At 34.6% G+C, this 25,846-nt stretch overlaps 1 protein-coding gene and 1 long non-coding RNA gene across 8 annotated transcripts in view; one reads left to right on the top strand and one right to left on the bottom strand.

The window, feature by feature from the left end:
- The window catches only part of LOC111054660 (tyrosine-protein kinase Drl), a 189,674-nt gene that overhangs the window by 45,601 nt on the left and 118,227 nt on the right, over positions 1-25,846 (top strand). The window lies entirely within an intron of this gene.
- On the bottom strand, positions 17-25,117 carry LOC120349437. The gene is made up of 3 exons (XR_005570348.1): positions 24,948-25,117; positions 2,614-2,829; positions 17-218 (listed from the first exon to the last, which is right to left on the bottom strand). It is a non-coding gene; the product is annotated as an uncharacterized LOC120349437 (long non-coding RNA).

Below are 25,846 nucleotides of genomic sequence, written 5' to 3'. Positions count from 1 at the left end.
AATAAAAATACAGGTGTTTAGTGACTCATATTTTTATCATACAATCAATGATTGACATATTTAATAGTGAGTAGTTCAAACAAATTGGAAGCGATTGAAACCAGTTTTGTCTACTAGGGTTTATTAGAGTTGAGAGAACCTGTTGGTGTACCCTGTTCGTTGGCAGTCGTATAATCCAGCACGGATATTACCACAAGCAGGGCAAGAATGATGTATCTCTGAAAAAGGTTGAAGTCTATCATTATTTCAAATTATATTATAATGCAGGTTTTATTGTTGAAACTATTTGATAACCCAGTCAATGGTGACAAGAAGCCGGATTTAGCACAACAAATTGGACAAATAACATAATATTATCGGGGCACCGAGCTTCGCTCGTTATTTTTATTTATTGATAAACAGGACACAATTCTCTAAAATTATCGTGTTCATATTTTACAGCTGATTATACGTCAGCTTATGAATTTCGGGGATGCGATATTTTGATTTTCCACAGAATCACTCACTCACTTTTTACTATCCACAGACGACGAAAGTCTTAGCTGTTTCAGCCAAGGATTAATAATCCTTTTAATGTCGTTCAGCGAGTTTTCCCAAGGATGAGACTCAGTGCAATCGAATTTTTATATGATAAACCTACTATGTTCCAAATTTCGTGAAAATCGTTAGAGCCGTTTTCGAGATCCGTTGAACATAAATAACCAGATAACCAGGTATAGAAATAAATAGATATACTGCTCGCCTAATATAATAGGGTGAAGTTGTAATACATGGTACATAAAACTATAGTGAGGTCCACGTTATAATGGCAGTATTTTATTAACTTTGGTGTTGCTATCCTTGTCTATTTTTTCACAAAACACATGAAAATATCGTTTTCTAGCTCTACAAAGTTGCCAAATCCGTTTTAACAATGTTGAAATATAATTAATTAATGCAGACGAACGGCAACGCTGTTCTCCTATCTTTATCCACTGTCATTATAACGTGGACCTCACTATAGGAAAATTTGCAACAGTGGATGCTGTAAATGCTGGTATGTAGTCCTGATGGAACGCGGATGAATAAGCTCCGTAATTATTACTATTCATATTTTAGAGATAGAAGAGTAAAAGATTTCACCAATTTTGTATTTAATCAATCCGTTTGATTCAAGAATTGCTAGCGCAATGAGAGGATGAATTTCTTGAAATCTTTGATGTCGAACGTAACTAACTTAAAAACTATACATTTTCAATCTTATTCTTCAAAAATGGAAGGGAAAATCCTTGTCCACAATATGCGAACCAAACCAATTCTCTCTCATCAATTGTTTCCGAGTTAGGTTGAAAACAGAGATGAACAAAATTTTTTTATAATACCGGGTGATTCGAAAAGGACTTTACAGCTTTGAAAATTCATATAAATCTTATTAAAAATAGTACAGAGCTGGTTTTAGTGTTGTTTCAAAGGAAAACACTTCAAGATTTTTTACCTTTAACTCAAGATTTTCTATGTGACTTCCGTGGGTTATCCTGCAGACATCCCATCGATAGCCAATATCTTCCCAGACTCGCACTAGCATTCCAGGTGTAACTCGATCAACAGCAGCGCAAATCCTTGCTCTAAGTTCTAGTAGAGTGGCTGGCAAAGGAGGTACATACACCATATCTTTTATGAAACCTCACAAGAAAACATTCAGCGGTGTTAGTGTGGGAAACGAGGGGGCCATGCAATTGGCTCATTACGGCGAATCCACTGATTTGGAAAGCGGTCATTAAGAAAATCCCGAACGTCAGTCAGATAGTGCCATCTTGCATAAAGAAAACATTTCGTTCTCGGTCATCCTCATCGATCTGTGGTATCAAAAATGTTTGCAACATTTTAAGGTACACTATGGCGTTTTCAAACCAAAACACACAGCTAGCAAGCTCGGGTCCAGTGAAGGCAGCCATCTTTGACATAACTGCCAATAGCGTTTGTGTGCGGCGCGACCAGGCACTATCGGACTACGCGAGTCAAAACTTTGAGTATTTTCCTTTAAAACAACACCAGAACCAGCTCTATAACTTGCTCAATAAGATTTGTATGAATTTTCAAAGTTGTAAAGTCTTTTTCGAATCACTCGGTTGTTCTGTTGAAACCATCTGTTGGTGATACAATAAGTTAGGGGCAAATCGAACGTGTAAAAATCATGCATGGTGCAGGTTTTGTTGTTTTTACCTGAATTTCACAATATTGTATATGAATAAATAAAAAATAAAACGTGAATTTGATTATGAAAATGATCAAGACTGAACAATAATAATGATGATCATCGAGCATCAAAAATGTATGACTTTTGGCAGCCATCTTGTTTTCGAGGTGTTTGTCTGTGATTTCGACTCATAATCATTGTGTTCCCTATTATACTAGACCAAACGAAGAGATTGCATCTTCTACGATTGATACCCAAAAATGACCACGGAAGTGCTTTTGCGCCCGGACTACATGAAATGGAATTTTAATCATGAGATTATAAGTCAAATATGAAGAGAGTCAGACTTATTTTGACATAGGATTAGATGAATACTGGCAAAATTCGAATTCGCCTGAGTTCTTCGAAATATTCAACTCAAAATGTATGATACTCACCGACATGATATCTGCAATAGTCGTAACTGTTCGAAGATATTACATGCTCAACATCAGGTAACTTCTCATTTTATACAATTTGGTTCTTTTGTTTCATCATCTTTGCCTCTCACATTATCCCAATAATACTTAGTACGTCATTCAACTATTGACACAGACCAACGTCAAACCATTGCTTTCAGTTCATATGAGCCGAGGGATCGATCAAATTTTCACCTGAACAAATGTCGAGTAAAATTGTTGAGCATCAATAATTATAAAACATCAAGAGACGTGAACAAAGGTTTACACTGGTGGGATACAACAAGTATCCCAACATCATATAGAACTTCAATAGCATTTTCACATGAATTGAGAATCAATTTTAGCCCAAGCCACGATGAATGAAAAAGCAATATTAAACACTGAATATTCTTCATACTAATGTCCACTCTACACTGAGACTGATTGACTGTGAAAACTTGTGTGATACAATGCATAATTATTATTTAACGAAAATCCTAAATAAATGCTGTAAATCACCCCGAAGACTTCTGCTACTGCAGACATTGACAACAGGGTTAACAGCTAATTTTTGGATATTAGTTCTCATCGAATTTCCATCTAGCTGTTAACCCTGTTGTCAATGTCTGCAGTAGCAGAGGTCTTCGGGGTGATTTACAGCATTTATTTAGGATTTTCGTTAAATAATAATTACATATTAATTAGCATTTGAATAAATGCATTCTCTATTTAATTCCATCTGTGATACAATGCAATTCAAATCAGATCTATTCTAAAATAATTTATAAATAGAAATGTGTAGAAAAACAATTGAATTATTGGAAATGGTTTAGTTAAATCACCTCAATGGATCTATTACATGGATAAAATTTGAGTTTGCTCTAAATGTTTGAAAGAACGAACTATTCCAATCGCATGAAATAATAGCCTGATTCTAGCATTGGCAATGCAACCTGAGTGTGTGAATGAGTCTATAGGATGAGTCTCGCTCTAGATTATCTCATTGACCAATTGAAGTAAATTACATGAATTCATGTAATTCATTCTTCAATTCATACGGAGATAAGTAGCCAAAAAAACTGTTCTTCAATATTGCACTTTTTCAAGAGATTGTAGCATTTACAGATGAGACAAAATAATAGGTAATTATTATAATAAAATAATAGGTACTATTTTGGTCTCTCATGAACCAGTAGCTGCAGCCGTCTAGCTGAATTCTCAAATACACATCGCTGTTGTTGACGACCAATCAGGGGAGAGTATAGCCGACCTATCGGCAGAGTTGAGAAATACATTTTCGACCAATGAAGAGAAAGTAGGCCGTGCTTGGTGTCGTTCCGTGCTCTCAATCTGTAGTTTGCTCGTAGTGATTGGTTTGTCATTCTTGATTTTTGGTCAAGTCCTCAATTTTTCAAGTCCTCATACTTGTATAATGTGTAGCTCTCATCAATTTTTGAATAGAGTAGATTATATAATATCACAACATATTAAGAAAGAACATTATAAACAGATCTCACCAGCTTTCATTATTTTATCACCGTCTACATTACAAAATATGAAGAGAAAACGTTAAGGAAAAATTGGACTAGGAAACTTTTTCCAATTCAAATTTACATGCCATGAAAAAATCAATTGTCAAAGCAAAAAAGACTAGTAGAATATTCAATGTTGATGTGGGGTATTGATTATACAATAATCAATCAGTCATGGGACTGGGTAAAATTATCACAAAATAGATTTGAATCAGTTCTATTGCGAAATTCTCCTCATGAACATTTATACTATTTTGGTACATAATACTCCAATTTCAACTTCATTACCTGAACACCAACAAACTATTTCAATGAACATAATGTTTATTTAAATAGTACTAGTGTTTGTTAGTTTTATTTTCATGATTATCAGTCATACACTGTGAACAAGAATAACGAAATTTTATCATTTAGACAATCTATCCAATCTAATCAAAGGTATGAGTCTACAGTTGAGTCTACCACTTTTTCAAGTACCAAGTACTGCATATATCATTATTCATTATATTTATCCACAGTATACTTGGGTGGAAAATATGATATGTGACTCATATGATATAATCTGCTGTACTTGAGTGGTTCACTGTATTCAAGTTCAAGCCTTGCGAAAAAAAATCCTCTCAAGAAGAAACAATATAGTTTACAGGTTGTGCAGTCTACAGGTTGTGGCACGAAAACTTAAATATTCTCTCAAATGCAATCGACATACTGCAGAGATGAATAATGTGGCGAGTGATGCAGCTCCTCCATTATTTTTCTTTGCTACAAGCCTCAGATTTTCTGCCAGACTAGGAAATGCTCAATCATTAATGGGAGACAATGAGTTCCTTCCATGAGATCGGTATCAGCTGTGGCTGTGATGTGTATCGTGAAAATCGTTTCCAAGGCAGCCGAGCCTAGTGGTCGGTTCTGTGTCTAGTGTTGGCGAGGGTGAGAGGGAAGAAAGGGAAAGAGGGAAAGTCTTTGTTCAACAGTCTGCTCTGTCTGCTCTCTGTTCCCCTCCGAACAAACATGGACAAAACTACACGTCCCCTTCTAGGCGTCTGTTAGAAAACCCACATTCTACGGTTGAAATAGGAATGATGGAAAATTCAAAAATATGTTATGTCTGGAAAGTTTTTGAAAAATGCATCTATTTAAACAGGGAAATTTTTGCATTACTTTGAACACAATCATTATTATTTCTATGGATTTATTTGAAATTGAAATATGATACACGTAGAAAAACTTTTTTTTCTGATATTTTTGAACGGAGTCTCCAATCTCTTCTCTAAACGGATTTTGAGGAGAAACTCAGTTTATTGGTCTGTTCAATCATTACTGGATGGGGTATTTTTAATAAAGGTCAGCAGTGATTAAAATGACTAGTTTCTCTTAATTTATGAAGATATGGTCTTCGGGGGTGGGGACACCCTTGTAAAGACTGTCTATTAACATGAAAATTGTTTGCAATTAAAAATGTTTTGTTCATCAACTCCCAGTTCTTGGGTCAATCAGTTTCTCAACTTATGAATGTGCGAATCAGCCGCATTCTTATGCGTACTGCTTAGCAGAGCATTCTTATACTCTTACTGAATACTATAATAAACTTCATATCTGACTGCTAGTCGTTTTTACTTTCCTTGCCCTATTCCCTTTCCGCACCAAGGACGATGCGGACTACATAAATAGAAACAAACAAATTTGGAGATGTATCAGCTGTTCCTCTACACGTCGCAAAAGTATGGTGAGTGAATCGACAACAGGAAACAAGGACGTGACTCTCCAAGAACTCGCAGGAGTTCTTGAGGTAATTGCAGGAAATCAGACGTCGATGAAGGAGAATATTAAGAAAATGGAGTTGGAGCTTGGGAAATCAATTGAATCATGTCATCAGGCGATTAACGACATAAATAATAAGTTTGATGAACAAAACAAGCAAATTAGCATATGCCTCATCAACATCGATAAGCTTTCAACAGAAGTAGCTAGCCTCAGGAAAGAAAATGCAGAACTGAAGGAACGCGTCGAGGATATGGAACAATACTCAAGATCGAACATGCTGGAAATAAATGGTATACCCAAAAAACAGGATGAAGATGTAACAGAAATCATTTGTAGAATGAGCGAAGCATTAGGGCACAAAATAAAAGCAGATGCAATCGACATTTGTCACAGACTTAAACAACGAAATGAAAACCTACCTCCACCAATCGTTGTCAAGTTCGTTCGTAGAACAGACAAACAAGTAATATTGAATAAAAGGAAAGTTACGAGGCAGTTTTCTACAAAGCAGATGGGAGAAACAACGGGCCATCCAGTCTATGTGAATGAAAGTCTAGCACCTACGCGAAGAAGGATTTTCACCATGGCGAGAGAGATCTTCAAAAGAGGCGACATCAAATACCTATGGATCAAGGAAGGGAAGATTCAAGCTAGGAAAGAAGACGGAACACCAGTTATTGAACTCAAGAACAGTGAACAAGTGAAAAAGTTGAGCGTGAGAAGTGCATCAAAGCAGCCAGGTAAGTGCAGGGACACACGATCCGGCGAAATCGCCGTCCGGCGTTTTCGCCGGACGAAGCTTCGCCGTCCGGGTTGCAAGAAGTACACAGGAAGGCATGGGGGCAGAACACACGACTCCGGCGACGCCGGCGACGGCGAAAACCCCGGTCCGGCGAGAAATTGATCCGGCGATATCGCCGGGTATTCTCTACTTCGCCGTCCGGTTTTGCCGCCGGAAAGCAGTAGCAGGGCATTGTACTATATGTGCAGGGACACACGATCCGGCGAAAACGCCGGACGGCGCTGTCCCCACCCATGCCACTTCTTTATTTATTAACATTTGTAACGTTACAAATGGGTAGGGTAGGGTTACAAGGGTAGGTTACAAGGGTAGGGTTGTAAGTAGGGATGGGTATCGATACATCGATGTTCAGGTATAGCAATCTATCTCATATTCTAGGTACACCTGACAACAATTCTCCTTGTATTATGACAAAGCCAACTGTTTCTGTTCCATTCTTAGTTATGTTGTAACACATTTTTGGTCACAACGTTTTCAAAAAAAAATTATTTGCGACGTTTTTATAAACACAGTGGCTATAGTTACAGTAACATAGCTATCATTTGCGTTCGGTAAGTTATGACTTCATGTGCACATGCGCTAACCAAACTTCGTTTGTCACAGACTCATACCGGTGTCGTATGCGGAGATCGCCCACTATGTACAGAACGCCCATGAATGACGTCACGCGTAAATGACGTCACACCTATCCTATCGTAACTATGACGTCATTGAGGGGTATTTCTCTCCCCACAACTCCGCTCCCTCCGCTTGCTCGATACCCTTTTTCTCTCTCGACACCATGCTCAAACCTCACTCTCACTCATTCTCTCTCATAGAAGACTTTGCTCTGTCAAAGTTTCTTCCTCTCAATCATATACATTCCCTCTTTCTCACACACGTGCTCCCCTCCCACCGCTCGCTCAGTACAATCATTCTCTCTCGACATTCACTCTCACTCGTTCTCTCTCATAGAACACCATACACAATAGTAATATTATAAGGAAAAAATAATAATTCCGCGCGCGCGCGCGCGTACCTGATGCTCTGTCAATGTATCTTTCAATCAATCCTATACATTCCTTCTTTCTCACACAAGCACACACGTCTATACAGTACTTCTCTCTCACACTCTTGTTCACCTACTCTCCCTTACTATTCACTTGACATAAATAAATAATTTTTTTTATAGAACAACTTTCATTATAGAACAAGAGCTTATATTTATTATGTGTTCCAACGCTGGTGAACAGTGAGTAAATACTGATTATACAGATATAATCGATTATATCTGGCTAATTAGGAATGTTATTGAATAATGACTATCATGTCGTTATTACATCTATATTGATAAACTGTATTGGAAATTGGAATTTCAGTACCTACATAAATCAAATTCTTTTTATTCTTCTCTCTACAAATCTACGCTTTGCGATTCTTCTAGAATAATAATTAAACAATATTATTTTTATATATTATTATACTATTTAATAATAAGTAAACAATATTATAAGCTACAACAGTTATTTTATTTACTCACTGTTCACCAGCGTTGGAATACATAATAAATATAATCCAAAATAATCTAAAATGATAGAATCTAAATTTTTGTCTTCGAATGGATTTCAGTTTTTTTGTGCCATATACAGAAGTCCAGTTTATTATCACCAATAAACCTTGAATAATTATGCTGCTTGAACTAGACTCATAGAATAATTATAATCATAAATATAAATAATACCAGCAGTTAAACCATACTCCGCAAGGGTATTTTTAAAGCACTGAATAGTGGTTCAGATTGAATTTAGGTTTTGATATTGAACATATTCAATTGTAAATATTGACAATCAATAATAAAACGATTCGATTGGCTCTTTCATCCTCTTTGTATCACAGAATAAATAAATTTGTTTTTATTACTCATTAATTAACAAACATGATGTAGGTAGGCATAAAATATAATCTTCCTCAGTAAATCAAGAATCATCGTACAAAATTTCAAGTGAATCAGTTGAGTAGTTCTCACGCGAATGCCTCATTCGCGAATTTCCCATCCCATATGTGTGTAAGCCAATTCTATACTTTATAATATTATAGAATTACTATTACTATATCTTTCTTAATGAATTAATTTCTACTGGATGTTATGATATTTTTTAACTAGAAATAAATTCATTCATTTATTTATCGTCTATTTTCTGTTTATCAATGTTCTATATGCATTTTTAAACATCATTCTAGAATGATATTATCATGCTTTATATTGAATATATTGATGCTACAAAATAACACCAAAGGTACAGGCTTCCTAACGCTCTGTGAACTTGTAGTGCACAGGTGTCGAAATATTTTAGAAAAATTGAAAAGAAACTTCAAACTTCACGTTGTCAGAATATGTTGTGAAGCTTTAACTTTGTACAAGCATAGTCTTTTCAATAAAACGCATTCAAAAATGCGTCCAAAATTTGGAAAAATGTTATTATAAACTATGAATTTTGTATAGCACAGTTTTCACGGGATTCTGATTGTATTAACTTTACAAGATCTTCAATTTGAAAAATTTATTTGGTAAAAACTGAGCTTGTAGAAAATTCATTAGAGATCAATACATATTTTCAGTATATTATGAACAAACTATCACCAGGATTCCAATGCATCTGGATTATGTAGGGGAATTCCCATCAAAATATTTTCTCCCATATTGTAGTTGAAAATGGTTATTCCTGAAAACTGATCATTCATTAGTGTTCAGTGATTGTCACTATTTCTACGTTTTCTAAGCTTTTTTCGAAAATCAATGAGCAGAACATTTTGAAATTTAGTAGTACTGTGTATAGGTTCACTGAGGACTAGACAGTTTTGGGAAACAGATAATCAAACTATTATTATGAATAACCACCATTATGAAAAATGGTAATAAGAACAAATAAAACGTTTACTACTGTACTCATCACCATAATCTAATATCATGAATAATCCACATTAAGCTCCTTTTTCAATGCACCAGCCATTTTAATTCGTACCCAAAACCACTAACCGTACACACTGGTTTATTACAACTGAATATCTATACTTGGCTGTGAATCAATAATATCAATTATAATATTTTAGTTTGCAGTACAAATTATTCAGGGCTCAAATCGCCAGAAAAATCGTATATTAAAAAAAGTCTCCAGAACAGTCGTCCTGTACGATATTATCCACGCCTAAGCTTCTGAGCTTTCAGTCTTTGTAACATAAAAATAAAATTTTTTTATTGGAAAAAATAAAACAATATAAATTCAAGTTTCTGTGAAATAATTGCAACAGTTGAAAACGATTCAATTCTATTTTTTCTTTTTCTTTACTCTTATTGTCAGTTGAGGGTTGAAGACATAGCCAGGATTTATGTATTGCTGTGGGAGGGGCCAGAAGTGAAATATTAAATATTCAATAATTAGGCTAATGATTACCTACATAGGTTGGTATTCACCAAATACAATTTATATCAAAAACACAGTCACGTAAGAACAATATGGACCTTATTTGTGAATCAGATTTTATAATTCATGGCTATATTATATTAAGGTGAGCTACATCATACATATATCAGTTAATCTCAGGTATGCAGCATAAGTTATTCTTGACAGGGGAACATTCAAGAGTGAGAACTGTTCATTGTGAAGGTGCGTACAGGCTTATGCGCCACGAACACGCGTATTTCTCTTTTCATCAGCTAATATTATGCCTATTATATCTGTATTTTACTGTTTCTGTACAAATGCAGAAGATATAGAGCTGATGAAAAGCGAAATACGCGTGTTTGTGGCGCGTAAGTCTGTACGCACCTATAGAAAGAGGGGTTGTAGATTTCTGAAACCTGGTTAAAGTTATACACTTATCAATTTATAAACTTTATAAAAACCCAAGATTTGAAACCTAACTTCTAGGCTGGTCACATATTGCGACGACACGCGACGTGACATGATGTAACCCCAGTCTGCTATAGGCCCTATGAGTTAACATCATAAAATTATAATGTTCATTTTTTTATAATGAAGCTTTGTCTCATATTTGATTTATAATGAACCTCTGTCTCATTGTGAAAATTACAATATTATGATCATAAAAATAATATTATCTCATCTAGCAGACTCGTGTCCCGCCGCGTCGCGTATCAATATGGGACTAGCCATATTGGCAATTGCAATCCAATATGTTTGGAGAATCCATTAATTTTTCTACAAATACAATTTATTACACTATGCTCACATTATGGCATCATGATATATTTGGAAGTATTGAAAAAAGAAATATTGCTTGTTTAAAGAAAGAGGTATGACACACAAAAAGAGTCGGCTCGCTTCACTCGCCTCCATTTACATTCCACATTCTCCCTTCAAATATTTAATATATTATAGAGACTTTCAAGTTCAACGCAATTACTGCTCAATTACATCAAAGTACCTTAGAGTTGCAAATATCTTTGTCTATTCTAATGAAGATTATTAAAAATATTAATTCCCATGTAGAGACATAGTACGTTATACGAAAACGTAACATATACATTATATGATACTTTAAAAGGATTTGTGTATTTCAGTCTAGTACTTTGAAATTTGACATAGAAATAAATGATAAGTAGAGAAGTAGTTTCAAAACATTAATTCCATCCAACTTCTTTGAGTTCCAATGTACTTGAAAAATCTAGAAAAATGCAATGAAACACTGGGGAAAAAACCCTTCAATACAGCACTTAAGCTGAACCCGTGTATCGATTTTAAACTTTTTCAAGTTCAGTAGTTACTGAAAAACTAGGAAAAGCTCATTCCAAATGCTTAGGAAATAGGCGTATCATCAGGCAGCAGCTAAGGAAACACAGAAGAAGGCTGGAAAACCGCTGAAACCCTTATTTTCGGGCGTAGGCCTATCTCTAATGAAATTTCGAATCCTTTCAAAGACAAAGTTGATCTGCCCTAACTGTACTTCTATATTAATTTTAAACATCTGTATCCTCGAAAACGCTGATAAAACGCAAAATCTGCTCAACATTTTTGAAAGATTCAAAACATCTTTATTTTTTGAAATTTAATGAAAATATGAATTTCGGGAGGTGGGTCCAGACCAAGACCCCCTTGCAACGTCCTTGCGAAGGGGGAGAATGGAGTGTGACAAAGTTGTAGAAGAATTTGAGGATGCTTATCACATTTTAATGACTATCTTTATTTTAACGATATTTATAATAAATTGATTACTTTCAACTCGGTTTTCATTATCTCGGATAAGGTTACGCAAAACTTATATTCATTCAACTTTTTAAAGACTGTCGATTCTCTGATCACTTATTATTTTCTAGAGAATCCTAATGCAAAACAACAATAATTGTTTCTGAATAATCAGACAATCGATATTGATCTCGGAAAACACCTGTTACTATATCGGCGTATCTTTGGCGAACAAAATTCTTCAACCTCAGCTAAACCTGTGTACTGAATTTTTTTAAATATATTTCCATCAATTATTGAAAAAGGTGAGGAAACGCAGAAAAGCTGAGAAAACTCCAATTTTAGGCGTATCTTTGGCGTTATTACTTAATGCCAACCTGACAAAATTTTTAATTTAGTTACCAGAACAACTGTGTTCGAAGAGGTACTCTCTCTAGATTATAGTTCTATATTAACATATGGCATGGACATTTCAATTATAATTTTAAGATATTGGAATAACAAGAATATACATGCTAAAAGACGAACTTTGAACCCTTAAAAACCACCCTTAGAGTTGAAATATCGCCAAAAGATTTCTTAGTGCGCCTCTAAAGGGCCAACTGAATTCATCTACGTCGCCACTATAATTTTCAAGTTCAATGAACATGTTTCATTATGGCCTGATTGACGAGTTGAATTTTTATGATTATCAGAGTGCAGATCAATAGATGTTCAAAGCCAATATACAGAGTGTTTCCGAGCTTCCTACCAATATTCTAGGGAATTGTTCCTAGGTACAAAACATATTTTTCTATTTAATTTTCAAACTGTCCGAAAGTCCTCAGTTACTCTAACACCTGCCATTTTGTTATTTTAACTTACAATTTGTTTTCTAATAGGAATAGGAACTTTGCACAATGATTTGTGACTAGATAGAGCTACAAAAGAATAAATTATGACAATTTTTCGAATTCATAAAACACAATGGCGGTCGTTTAAATTTTATTTATTCTGACCGACCTACAGCTGAATAACGTGTGCAGGAGGTTGATAGACTAGTTAGAGAATAAAAAAATTCCCAGATCTACAAGTTTATTGCAGCTAAGGTTTATTGCATTTCGACAACACAATCACAATATTGTTTGGAATAATTCATCTTTGCCAAACATCGCCTATTATTTTTTTTAAATACACCGCCTAATATTCAAATTTATTCCAAGTTTCAATCGATACCTATCGTACAGTATATGACAATGATAAATGATATGCACAAGAAAGTATACTGAACTTGAATTAAAACGTTGAATACTACAAACTGTTACTACATTCTATAATAAACATTCTCCAACAGCCTTATGACAGTTCCTCATATAATATTTTATTCTAATTCAAATTACTAGAATATTATTGAATTATACGGAATACGAATTGATTTGTACAAGAAGTATTCATCCAGTTAGGTGTATACTCAATGACAAAAATATACAAGAGTATACAGAATGAATGATAATTACTCAAGAACTGTATCATATAAGATTATATCATATAAGATATAATAATCTTTCATGTATCATATCAGATACCTGATTGTGTTAATAGGTATGAAGAAACTCGTCAAAAATATGAAATATGATCACAAGCTCAGAAAAGCTAAAATATAATTTATAATCTTTTTTTTAACATAAATGAAATGAGAACTCAAAAATTAGTTAAATGTCCAGGTCGGAAAGTTGGTTATTATTCAATTTTGATTATAAACTAACAACAAATTGGAGAAGTTCTTATGACTTTGTTAGTTTTGAAAGATTGATTTGAAACTTCATGTGTGTGTTAATAGTATGAAGGGAATCGTTCATGATTTTTTGTAGAATTTTCCTACGTCCCATCCTCACTCCTAAACCGAAAACATATTATGGTAGTTCTGATGGTATATGAGAGAGGATTCAAAAGTCGCGCTTCTGAGTAGACCAATAGTGTTGTTCCGCGGGCGATTTAATCCAATCCTGTTCCTTGCCGCGAAGCAAAGAGGAAGCTCAGAATAGCGCGACTTTTGAATTTTCTCGCATGTAGCATCAGAACTACCATGTTTTTTTGGTTTGGGACGGAGAAGGGAACGTAGGGAAATTCTACAAAAAATCATGAACGTTTCCCTTCATACAATTAACACACCCATGGAGTTTCAAATCAATCTATTCAAAACTAACATAGTTATAAGAATTTCACCAATTTTATGTTAGATCATAATCAGAATTGAATAATATCCAACCTTCTGACCTGGACATTAAACTGATTTTCAAGTTTTCATTTTATTTTTCTTAAAAAATGATTATTCAATGATATTTTAGCTTTTCAGAACTTGGTACTGTATCATATTTTTGACGAGTTTCTTCATACCTTCATACCTAGTTTCACATTTTTTTGAAAAACACCTTCCCTGAAGGGGCGGCAAGTGACCTGGTTACCTACAACCCTTCCACCCCGCTGACGGCGTGATTATTGAGCCCAAAATTGAAAGTGGTATCACATGATAGCTGAAGTTTTGTTCCATCGATTTCTATTAAATTTTTCTGGAATACCCTTTCCCTGGGGGCGGCAAGTGACCTGGTTACCTACAACCTTCCCCACCGATCTGGTGTTATGCGCAAAAAAGCTCTCAGTTTGGTCGTGCTAGTGGGGGTATGTTACTAGGTATTAATAAAACCTCAGATTTCAGAGATAAGTTGAATTTTAAAAATATTGATAATATATGAAAGCGATTGTTATAAAATTAGATAATTCTGTTTTCCTAAATGTATTGCCTGTATATCAACTGTAATAACTGGGAAAGAGATTTTCAAGAGATGAACAATGTATTGCTGCAAAACTCAGATGAGGGATTTCTAGTGATAGGAGATAAAAACGTTCGAATCGGTAAAGAACAGAAAATGTCTAGTTATGTAGGTCGGACTGTGTATAGTGGGTTAAGTAGTGGAAGAAATTCAAAAGATACTATAGTTAACAGTAGGGGGCGTAGATACTTAGATATGTGTACAGAATTGGGATTTATTATATTAAATGGAAGAATGGAGGGCGATCTAGAAGGAGAAATGACGTTTGTTGGAGCAATGGGCAATTCTGTAAATGATATTGCAGCTATTAATTTAGATTATTTAAATTATGTAGCTGATTTTAAAGTAGTTCCTCAGGCTTTTTCTGACCATTTGCCTATCGAAGTTGTATTGAATGTAGGTAAGAAAACAGTTGATAAGTATCAATGTTTACCGTTACTGCCGAAATTGGCTTGGAATAAAGTTATCGGAGAAAAATATAAAGATAAGATAGCTAGTAGAGTTAATAATGTAGTATTAAGTGATGATGTCGATCAGGCAAGCCAAACTCTCACAGAATGTATTCGAGAAGTGGGTCTTGCTCTAGGAAACGGTCAAAGTTCAATTAGTTTTGAACGAAAGCAAGCTTGGTTTGATAATGAGTGTTGGAAAGCCAGAAGCAAGGTTTTATCTCTTTTAAATTTGTATCACCGTATCGATAATGATTGCACTAGAAAATTGTACTTATATGAGAGAAATAAATTTAAAAAAATATGTTACGAGAAACGTAAAAGCTATGAGAAGACTCTAATAAATTCAATTTCTGCCGCACAAAACTCTAGGGACTTTTGGCAAGCACTGAATAAATTTAAATTAAGGAATAATATTGTAAATAACGCCATAACTCCTCAAGACTGGGTAAACTATTTCCAACACATCTTGAATCCCGAAATGTTAGCTTTACCTCATTTCTATGCTGAACCTTACATAGTTGACAACAGATTAGATAGAGATTTTAGTAGGGAAGAGCTGAGTAGAGTTTTAAAATTAGTAAAAAATAATAAAGCGCCTGGTGAAGATCAGATCCCATTCGAGTATTATAAAAATGCACCTGATAACTTTCTAAACAAATTGCTGAATGTCTACAATTCTATATTTACATCAGGTAGAGTCCCACATAGCTTTAAGTCGTCAATATTTTTTCCCCTTTTCAAGAAGGGTGAGTGCGATGTAGTAGCTAATTTCAGAGGCATTAGTTTTTATCAACATTTTTCAAAATATTTGCAGGGTTAATTCTTAATAGACTCAACTGCTGGGTGGAGGAAGATAAAATCTTGAACGAGTTTCAGGCTGGCTTTCGTAAGGGGTACTCGACCATTGATAATATATTCGCCCTAACATCCATCATTAGTCTGCGGCTGGCTGAAAAAAAGGGGTAGGACTATATTGCTTTTTTGTGGATTACTCTGCCGCGTTCGACTCAATTGATAGGAATGCACTATTTTATAAGCTTAGTCTCTTAGGTCTCTCAACAAGGACATTGAATATTTTGAGGGCATTGAATGAAGGCACAACTTCTAGTGTATGGTGTACTGCCAATGGGGGTCTCTCCCAACGTTTTGAAACGAAGTCAGGCTTGAGGCAAGGTTGTTTGTTGAGCCCGTTGCTTTTTTCCCTATTTATGAATGACTTACATGATGAATTAGGGGGAGGATAAATAATAGGTGGTAAGAGGATTAGGGTTTTATTGTATGCCGATGACATAGCTTTGATTTCGGACTCGCCAGTGGGACTCCAGTACATGATAAACAATTTAGAGCGTTACTGTGGAAGGTGTAATTTAAGAGCTAATTTAGATAAGTCAAAAGTAATGGTTTTCAGGAACGGGGGAAAAATGGCTAGGAGCGAGAAATGGACATATAAAAATGAGCAGATAGAGTGTGTCAACAGGTATAAATATCTGGGGGTAGTTCTAACTCCAACCTTGAATTTTGAAGCTCAAGTGAGTGATAAATTAGACAAGGCAAAATTAGCATTGAATGTGGCATGGAAAGGTATTTTAAATAGTAGTAGTGTAGATTTTTCAGCCAAATGTAAGTTGTTCAAAGCTTGTGCAAGGGCGATCTTGTGTTACGGAGCACAGGTGTGGGGTTTTAGACAATATGATAGTGTAGAAAAGTTGCAGCGCCTTTTCATCAAGAAGATTTTTGCACTTCCAATAAATACACCGAATTATATGTTGTTTATTGAAACTCAACTAACACCTCTATTCGAATATTGCCTTAGACTCCATTACAATTATATTCTAAGAGTTATGAAAATGAAAGATGAAAGGCTCCCTAAATTCCTGGCTCAACAAGTTATTCAAAAGAAATGTTTCTGGTTCAAAGAGTGGAAGAAATTAAGTAATCAAATTGGTATAAATTATGAGTACGAAGTTAATTGGGATGACTCATTTAAAAGAATAATCACAGGTTTGAACAAGATGCATAGGGAAATTTTTTTGCGGGATGCTCAAGATGGGCGTTTCCACACATGGTACAAAACTCTCAATTTGGAACTGGGTGACAAAAATTATAATTATGAAATGTGGGTCATGAGGTGGATACTTAAAGCAAGGGGTGAACTGATCCATTTAAACTACAAGCCATGGGTTGCTGATGGGAATTATGTTTGCTCCATGTGTAATCTGAAAGAAATTGAGGATATTTATCATTTCATAGCTCGATGTCCTTGTTTAAGAGAATGGAGAAGAAAATGGTTTGGAATTGGGGAGCTATCAAGGGATGATTTCGTTTCTTTTATGAATGGAAGAGATTGGGTAGGGTTGGCCTCCTAAAAACTGTAGAGATGCCTGGCGTTATAGGCGATTACTTACACAGGAGTTCAACTGGTAACTTAGTATAATAAATTGAAACTTATTTATTGAATCTGAGTTGGGTAGAAGTATCGTGTTATAATATAATACAATATAGGTTATTCGAATATTCTCAGGAGGACATCATAGGAAGACGAAATGAAAGGGAATATTAATTCTATGTTATGATTTCCCAACTGCTGACAGTTATTATCATAATATAAAAAGTATAGCTTTCTTTTTATGAAATTAATGGATTTTGTTTAGAATGTAGGTTACTATTAAAACTAATTTATGGAATATTCACTTTATTGAATTCAACATTACTGATTTATTTTGTTTCTAAGGTTGTTTTTTCTGTTTTTGTTTCACTATTTAAAAGAACATTCTGCATAGCTTTGATTTATGTAATAATAGTATTATTGGGTTTTACCGACTTTCCGGCTGACGATTGTTTAATCAAGCCGTATAAATGTGTGTTTTCTCATTCATTGTATGTTGCAAATTTGAAGATTAAAGCATTATTTCTATTCTATTCTAACTTGTGTGCTGAAAGAAAAAGATCTGGGAGGAATGAGAAAATGAGAACAATAATAATAAAAATTAGTTTTATGAAACGGTGGCTGTTGAGAGGGGAGGGTACATCACAAGATGTTTGTACTCATTTCAACTGGTTTTATTTCAGTAAAAATCAGCTGGAAGTTTCAAGTGGGAATGCGAGTGCGTGAATGCTGATTGCATTTGTGAGAATGCGCGCGCAACAGTCTAGAATGAGAGAGATTGATGAGAAGGGAGTCGACTGTGCGTGTGACGTATGACACTGTGACGTCATCGATGGTCCATCTCCGCATAGACTATCTCTCTCTTCACTAGCTGCACTGTGCTAACTCATGCTTTCGCCTATGGTACATCTGTACATAGCGGGCGATCTGCGCATACTACACCGTAAATAAAAATGTCATCAGAGATAAGTAACAGAGAAACACTAATTATTCATCAAAATATACGCAGTCTGTGAAGTAATTTCGATTTATTCTTAGTGCAAATGAGGAGATTAGAAAACAACCCGCTAATAATAGTCTTGACAGAAATATGGATACTAGAGAATGAAATAGACTTATATCATATAGAGGGCTATTTCGTACATGGTAATTTTAATCATAACTACAGAGCAGGAGGAACTTTGGTTTATATAAGCAGTGAGATAACGTTCAAAACAAAGACAATAGTTTTTATTTCAGCGGACTGTGTACATATATCTTGTTCATATAATAATTTTGAATTTCAGTTGTTGGCTGCTTACAGGTTGCAATCAAACTCACCCAAAATATTTCTTAACGAATTAACCTTGTACTTAGAAGAAATATCTAATATTAACAAAAACAATGAGGTCCCTTTCTTTTTCACGGAAGATGTAAATATAGATCTTTTTCAGAACACCAGAATTATTGACGATTACAAATATCTAATGAATAGTTTTGGATTTGAATCACTCAATACTGATTACACTCATAGGTCCCGATTTTCCAACTCTTTAATAGATCATCTTTACTTAAAATCCGGCAAAAATAGAACAAAACTGAATAAAATTAATCTAATTCCAGAAATACTACATTTAGATATAACTGATCACAGTACAATCATAATTAAAGTTGAAGGATTGAAGAGATCCAACGAAGAAGCAGATACAAATTATAAAAAAATATGCCTAATCAATTACCGGAAGTTGAATAATATTTTATCATCGATTGATTGGGATAGAGAAATACCAGCAGTATCGGTTGATGAGGGATGGAAAATTTTCATTGACATTTTAAAAAGCGCTATCAAAGATTCACAAGAAAATCTTCTTTTAAAAAAAAACTTGACACAGAAATATAGGTCGCCATGGATAAATGGTTATCTGATCAAGCAAATAAACTTAAGAAATGAGTTATACAAGAATGTAATCAAACAACCTAATAATGACGACTTAAAACAAATATACAATACATTCAAAAATAACTTACGTAATGAACTGAGAGAAAGAAAACAATATTATTATTCAAAACTGTTTAGAGAAAGCCAGGGAAACATTAGAAAGACGTGGAAAACAATTGACGCGTTAATAGGATTGGAAAAAAATAAAGAACAACTGAAACTGATTGTTGATGAGCAGGGAAATAGCATACATGATAGTAATAAAATTTGTAATTCGTTTAATTCTTATTTTCTAAATGTTGTGGATAAAATGAATGATGAATTAGAACAAACCACATTGCAAACCAGGGAAGAGTCTGCTAGAATATCAAAAATAAGGTTTCCATACAAATCTCCAACTAATTCAATTTTTCTCCACCCTACAAATCCGGAGGAAGTAGCAAGTATAATAAGAAAATTGAAAATAATACAATTTAATCTTCAAAACACGGATCAGGAGTTAACTAGTATCTACTTCCATAAATTAGATTGTGCGCAACAGGTGAATAATATATTGTGTAACTGTGAAACTGTGAAACAATAAAACAAGCACGTACAGTTAAGTATCTGGGCCTCATATTGGATAGTAGGATCATGTACAGATCATGTACAGAAGATAAAAAATGAGTTATTTGTATACATAAGGAAGTTCTATTACCTCAGACAGTTATGTCCAAAAGAAGTATTGTTACAATAATTGTTATACCATATAATTGTTACATATAACAATAATATTACAATAATTGTTATATATAATAAATATAATTATTATACCATGCAATTATTGGTTCTAGAATAAATTATGGAATAATATGCTATGGGAGTGCATACAATGTTCATAATATTAAACCTGTGATTACTGGTCAAAAACATATATTAAAAATAATTTGTAATAAACCTAAACAATATAGTTCAATGATGCTCTTCAGTGAACTATCAATATTATCAGTGAGACATTCTTTTCTATTCAAAGCATTGCTGGATTTAGCTGAAAATAATTTCGATATTCAACAGATGAGAGAAAGAATAAACCTCAAGAATTCACAGGACATTAACCTCCCAAAACCAAGATTAGAACATTTCAGACGACACTTCAAATACATAGCTATAAAAATATTCAATTCACTTCCAGTAACAACAAGGAAAATAACGTCACGTCAGTTATTTAGAAAAGAAATCAAGAAATTCATTTTACAACTAGACAACCCGAATGATTTTTTTACTAAATTAATATAGGTCTAAATTTAGTATAATTTACACATTACACGACATGAACACTGCAACAATCAAAGATCATTGAACTCACAAATCCCGTCCGGTATGCGTAAACAGTAAGACAGTATAAAATTTCAATCACTGTCTCTTTCTTCAAAACGCATTAATTTATGATCTAATTACATCAGCACTTTGAAAAAAAAGAAACGTTAACTATGAATAAAAATGAACTAAATATGAAAAAAACAGCAACCACTCCGTACATAGTTTTAAGTTTTGTGTGTGTGTGTGTGTGTGTGTGTGTGTGTGTGTGTGTGTGTGTGTGTGTGTTGTGTGTGTGTGTGTTGTGTGTGTGTGTGTGTGTGTGCGTGTGTGTGTGTGTGTGTGTGTGTGGGTGTGGGTGTGTGTGTGTATGAGTGTATGTACGTCTGTGTACACGATATATCATCTCCCAATTAACGGAATGACTTGAAATTTGGAACTTAAGGTCCTTTCACTATAAGGATCCGACACGAACAATTTCGATCAAATGCAATTCAAGATGGCGGCTAAAATGGCGAAAATGTTGTCAAAAACAGGATTTTTCGTGATTTTCTCGGAAACGGCTCCAACGATTTTGATTAAATTCATACCTAAAATAGTCATCGATAAGCTCTATCAACTGTCACAAGTCCCATATCTGTAAAAATTTCAGGAGCTCCACCCCATAAATGCAGATAGATTCCCAATTATCAGGCTTCAGATGCAATTGAAAGTGTAGTAGATTGAGCATGAAAATCTCTACAATTAATGTTCAGTAACATTTCCACCTAAAATTGAAAATAAGCTTTAAATTCGAGAAAATGTGATTATTCAATTGCAATTTATTGTTGATTCTATTAAATCATTCACTATGAAGAGATAGCAGACCTCATGTGTGTCTCCAGCGTTATTGCCCTGTCACCAGCTGGCTCAAATCTTTGAATAGTAGACTTGAGATGCGCGGGAACACTAGCGTCAGGTGATCAATTTTCATAACGGCAAGGAAAGTTGTGTGAGTGCGCCACACCAGATTTTTTCTGATAGCAAAAAGTGATTAAACTTCATTTGAAGAACATATAGAGAGGGATTTCCACCAATGACATTGATAGTTAATAATAGTAATAGTTATTTATTTCTCTTCTTTCATCCATTTTTCAAGTAATTTGATTCTGCAGTACTGAAACTTGAATTGAATCATCTCAAAATATGGAAACTCAATAGTACGTTTACGTTTTTCCGCCATATTAATTCGGAAATGAGATGTTTCAGCATTACTTGAAGGAAATAAAATTAATACTCCCATTTTATTACTGATGAGAAACTTTATTATTGATTGCCCCTTATTCACCTGCATCCCGTATTCATATCAGTTTAACATGATTAATGAAACTCATAGTAGCCCTTCAGCTCATATAACTGATATGAACTCATGCCCTTGAAAATTTTATAACCCAATCACAACAGTATTTTATAAATTGAGGGCTTGTTCCATATTAATGGCTCCTGTTGTAATCCAGGAAAAAGCTGCTCTTACAACGTAGCAAGACATGATTTCTCAGATTCCAAATTGGTCTCAACGAACTTCACAAAATTAGTACTTAGAGAGATCGGACTTTATGATTCAATTCATTAATCAAAGTTTCAAAGGATGCTATATTTTGCATGTCTGATTGTCTCCTGTAAGAATATTGTCCTGATTTACAAGACTTCTCAGTGTTTATGGAAAATACCTCTGTGTTTCATCATGAACTTCTATACTTTAGACAGTATTTCATACAATCAAAGTGTAGTAATCTACTTACAACTTCGAACACATACAACTTTACCTCTCACATTGGATGACTCCCTTTGGAAAAACAACTTTATCACTCGAAGATAGCAAGGAAACGCCAATCCTCTTAATTCAAGTGATGAATAGCCAGAACATATATTGTAAGATATCGTTATTGTTACGATCGTATAATATATCAATGGGCCAACTACTTTGAGGCTGTATCAAAGTAGTTGAGAAAGTATCGCCGCCTTGTGGCGGCAGGCGGAGCCCAGTGCATTTATAACCCATTGATCACTGTGGAGAAAAGAGCCAGAGGACGGCGAATGCACACAAAAGGTTCCCAACAGTTTTTCGTGAAGGAAAACTTTGTCTATTGCTCGGCAAGGAAGCAGTCTCTCGGTTCGCCAAAACGACTCCAACTTGCTTTGTCCACATTACAATTGCCATCATCTGTTCTCTCACTCTCTCACACACACACTCTCTCTTTCTCTCTCCACATAACATTGCTGTGACGCGAACCATGGAGAACTCCCCAGTGAGAGAACGCTCCGACCCTTTTCTGGGCTATGCCAATGTCATAATATTTTAACTTCTCCATTGCCCCGGCCCATTGTGGACGCTTTTGTTAAACATCACAATCCGTAGCGACAATAGAGGTTATTTAAATAAAAAGCGCCGACCAAGTCGCATGCAATTCCACATAATGGGTTGAGCGGCTCGGAAAGGAAATGGTGGACACTTTGGAAAAATTTACGTCGATTTGAGGGCCATGTCGTAAGATTAGTTGCTAATGTTACGGTGAATAATAATTTATGGGCCGACGTTACTTTTATTTGGGAGTTTTATGACTTCGTAAGTTGCAAACCCTCACCCAACTCTAAATAATGAAGGTCTTCAAGTAAAGAGTGTGATAATCAATTGTAGAAAATTTGAATATGTTTTTAAATTTTCGGCTACAATTAAAACTTTTTTCTAATAACTAACTTAAGCTATTTCAATTTCATTTATTGCCAGTTAGAATATTCAAGACATATTACAAACTCTTTATAATATATGAAATATCATTAAAAAAAATATAATGAAATAAACATAATTACTCATACATATACTTGAATAAAATAAAGTACAATATAAAATCTGGGCATCACCAGCAAAAAGAAAACTCTTTGCCCGCTGGTGAGAGTTGCAAAACAGTAAAAGGAAAACATAATATTTCGAAATATTGCAGGAAATTTAGATTAAATTTAACTAAAAATTACAATAGAAACTTTAGAACAGCAGAATAATTAAAAATCAACAAATTTGAACATATCATAATAATACTGATAATGGTAAATAATGTCATTCATAGATCTTAATGATGGAAATCTCAATTCTAGTGGAATTCAGTGGTAAAATACGACGAAGGAAGAAAATCCAAATGTGAACTATTGAAAGAACAAGCTATGATCTGTAAGGACGGCTCTCTCGTATATTATTACTGATTCCCTATTTCAAAGTCAGCGAGCATCGACCAATCAAGTGCGAGAACAATTGAAGTTCACGCCCACATTACGCTCTCAATGACTTCATGTCATTATGTCAGGAAGTACTGAAGTAGGCTCATTCTATTAAGAGGTTAGATACCAGTTGAGATGTTTTTGTTCAAAATAATCGCAAAGAAACCTGCGCACAAATAGTTTTGGGCAATAGCCTGTTTTTTTTCTTTTCCGATCATTGTATTGTTTGTGCTAACCTAATAAATAAATGAATAAATCAAATCTTTATTTGTCCCAAAAACATAATTACAATGACAAAAAAGGTTATAAATGAAAAAATTAAAGTACAATATAAAATGAAAAAGAAAAATACCATTAATAGGGTTATACATAACTATATTAAAAACGGGAAGTCCCTGCAAGGTTCGAGGAACCTGAGCGCAGAGGCCGAGTGTTCACTGCTTAACAGTACAAGAAAATAATAATGGGATATTATCAAGAAATAGGGAAAAGAGAAAGTGAGTGAGGAAGGGAAGAGAAAGAGCAGAGTCAAGGCATAGGGGAAAGTAAAGAATAGTTGAAAATTACATAAAAAACATGAGAAGTCTTTATACTAAGCTATGAGGAAATTACATTGTTCGAGATTATCCATGTATGAATTTCAATTAGCAGTTTTCTATTTAATTTACTAGTAATAAAATGGTTAGGAATAACATTGATGAGCTTTGATACCTGATATAAAAATTCTTTTCTACAAATTGATAAAATAGTATCTGTAATTTGAAAAGTAATAGATGAGGGACGGAGGTTATACGGTAAATAAATAAACATGAAATATTTCAAGAACTAGCTTGTGAGAGATATTAAGCAAATAACGTTATCTTCATGATAGAGAAGATAAATTCGGGCTTATGATTAAAACAAAGCATCATAATTAATTAATACTGAGTTACAAACTTGAGTTTGATAACATGATACGACAGGCCATGTACAGCACATCCCAATATTGAAGACAAAAGCTGCTGGATCCTTTGTAACTCAACACACTACCCTGGAATAATAATTTTCAATCTAGAATTTCCTGTTTGTTTACTTATCGGCTGAAGATAACATGGGCGGTGTACTTAATCTCAATCTGACAATACAGTGTGTAGACTCCCTCCCAAATCTGCTAGCGACAGAGGAAAAACAAGCACGCATATAATTGAGCCCATTCTCGGAATCTGGTTACTGCTTTGACGCCTGGGAGTAATGAGCGCCTCTCATTAATCCTCTCTTTGTTCGATAACTCTCTCAACCACTCACTCTCTCTCGCTTTCTCTTTGTTCGTGGACTCTCTCTCAGCTCCGCAACCCCTTATCAAATCCTGTTAAGCGAGCCTGAAAATGGCGTTCGTTGAGCGTAGTTTGCTGCTCGCATTATGATAACAAGCGATGATTTTTCGGTTGTACGCCGCGCTGTGTATGAAATTCGATCAGTCAGAAAATGAGGGCCGGAATACATTATTTGCTTGCCGAGATGAGTCAATAATGCTGATGAACAAGAGTGTTGGGCTAATGAGCAGACGCATAACAAGTGTGTGTGTTTTTTGGGGCACATGACAATAAAATTATGAAGGATTACTATTTGGAGTGTGAGTTTGAGAGTGAGTATGGATGTTAGAGCTTTTAGGGCCGGTTTCCGAGCTCGGGATTTAGCTAAGTCCTAGACTTTAAACAGCTGGAGTCAGAAAATTGGTTTTCCAAAACGGGGCGTAGTCGCAGTCATTGTAATAGTCACGTTTGAATTAAATTTCAAAAAACTAGAAAATTGAACACAAAATAAAATAAAGAGAAAATAGCGTAAACTTTCAGCTA

This window comes from Nilaparvata lugens, chromosome 1 (genome assembly GCF_014356525.2).
Source record: "Nilaparvata lugens isolate BPH chromosome 1, ASM1435652v1, whole genome shotgun sequence".
Lineage (NCBI taxonomy): Eukaryota > Metazoa > Arthropoda > Insecta > Hemiptera > Delphacidae > Nilaparvata > Nilaparvata lugens.
Note: the sequence above shows the minus strand (reverse complement) of the source record. Positions and strands in the feature narration are given on the sequence as shown.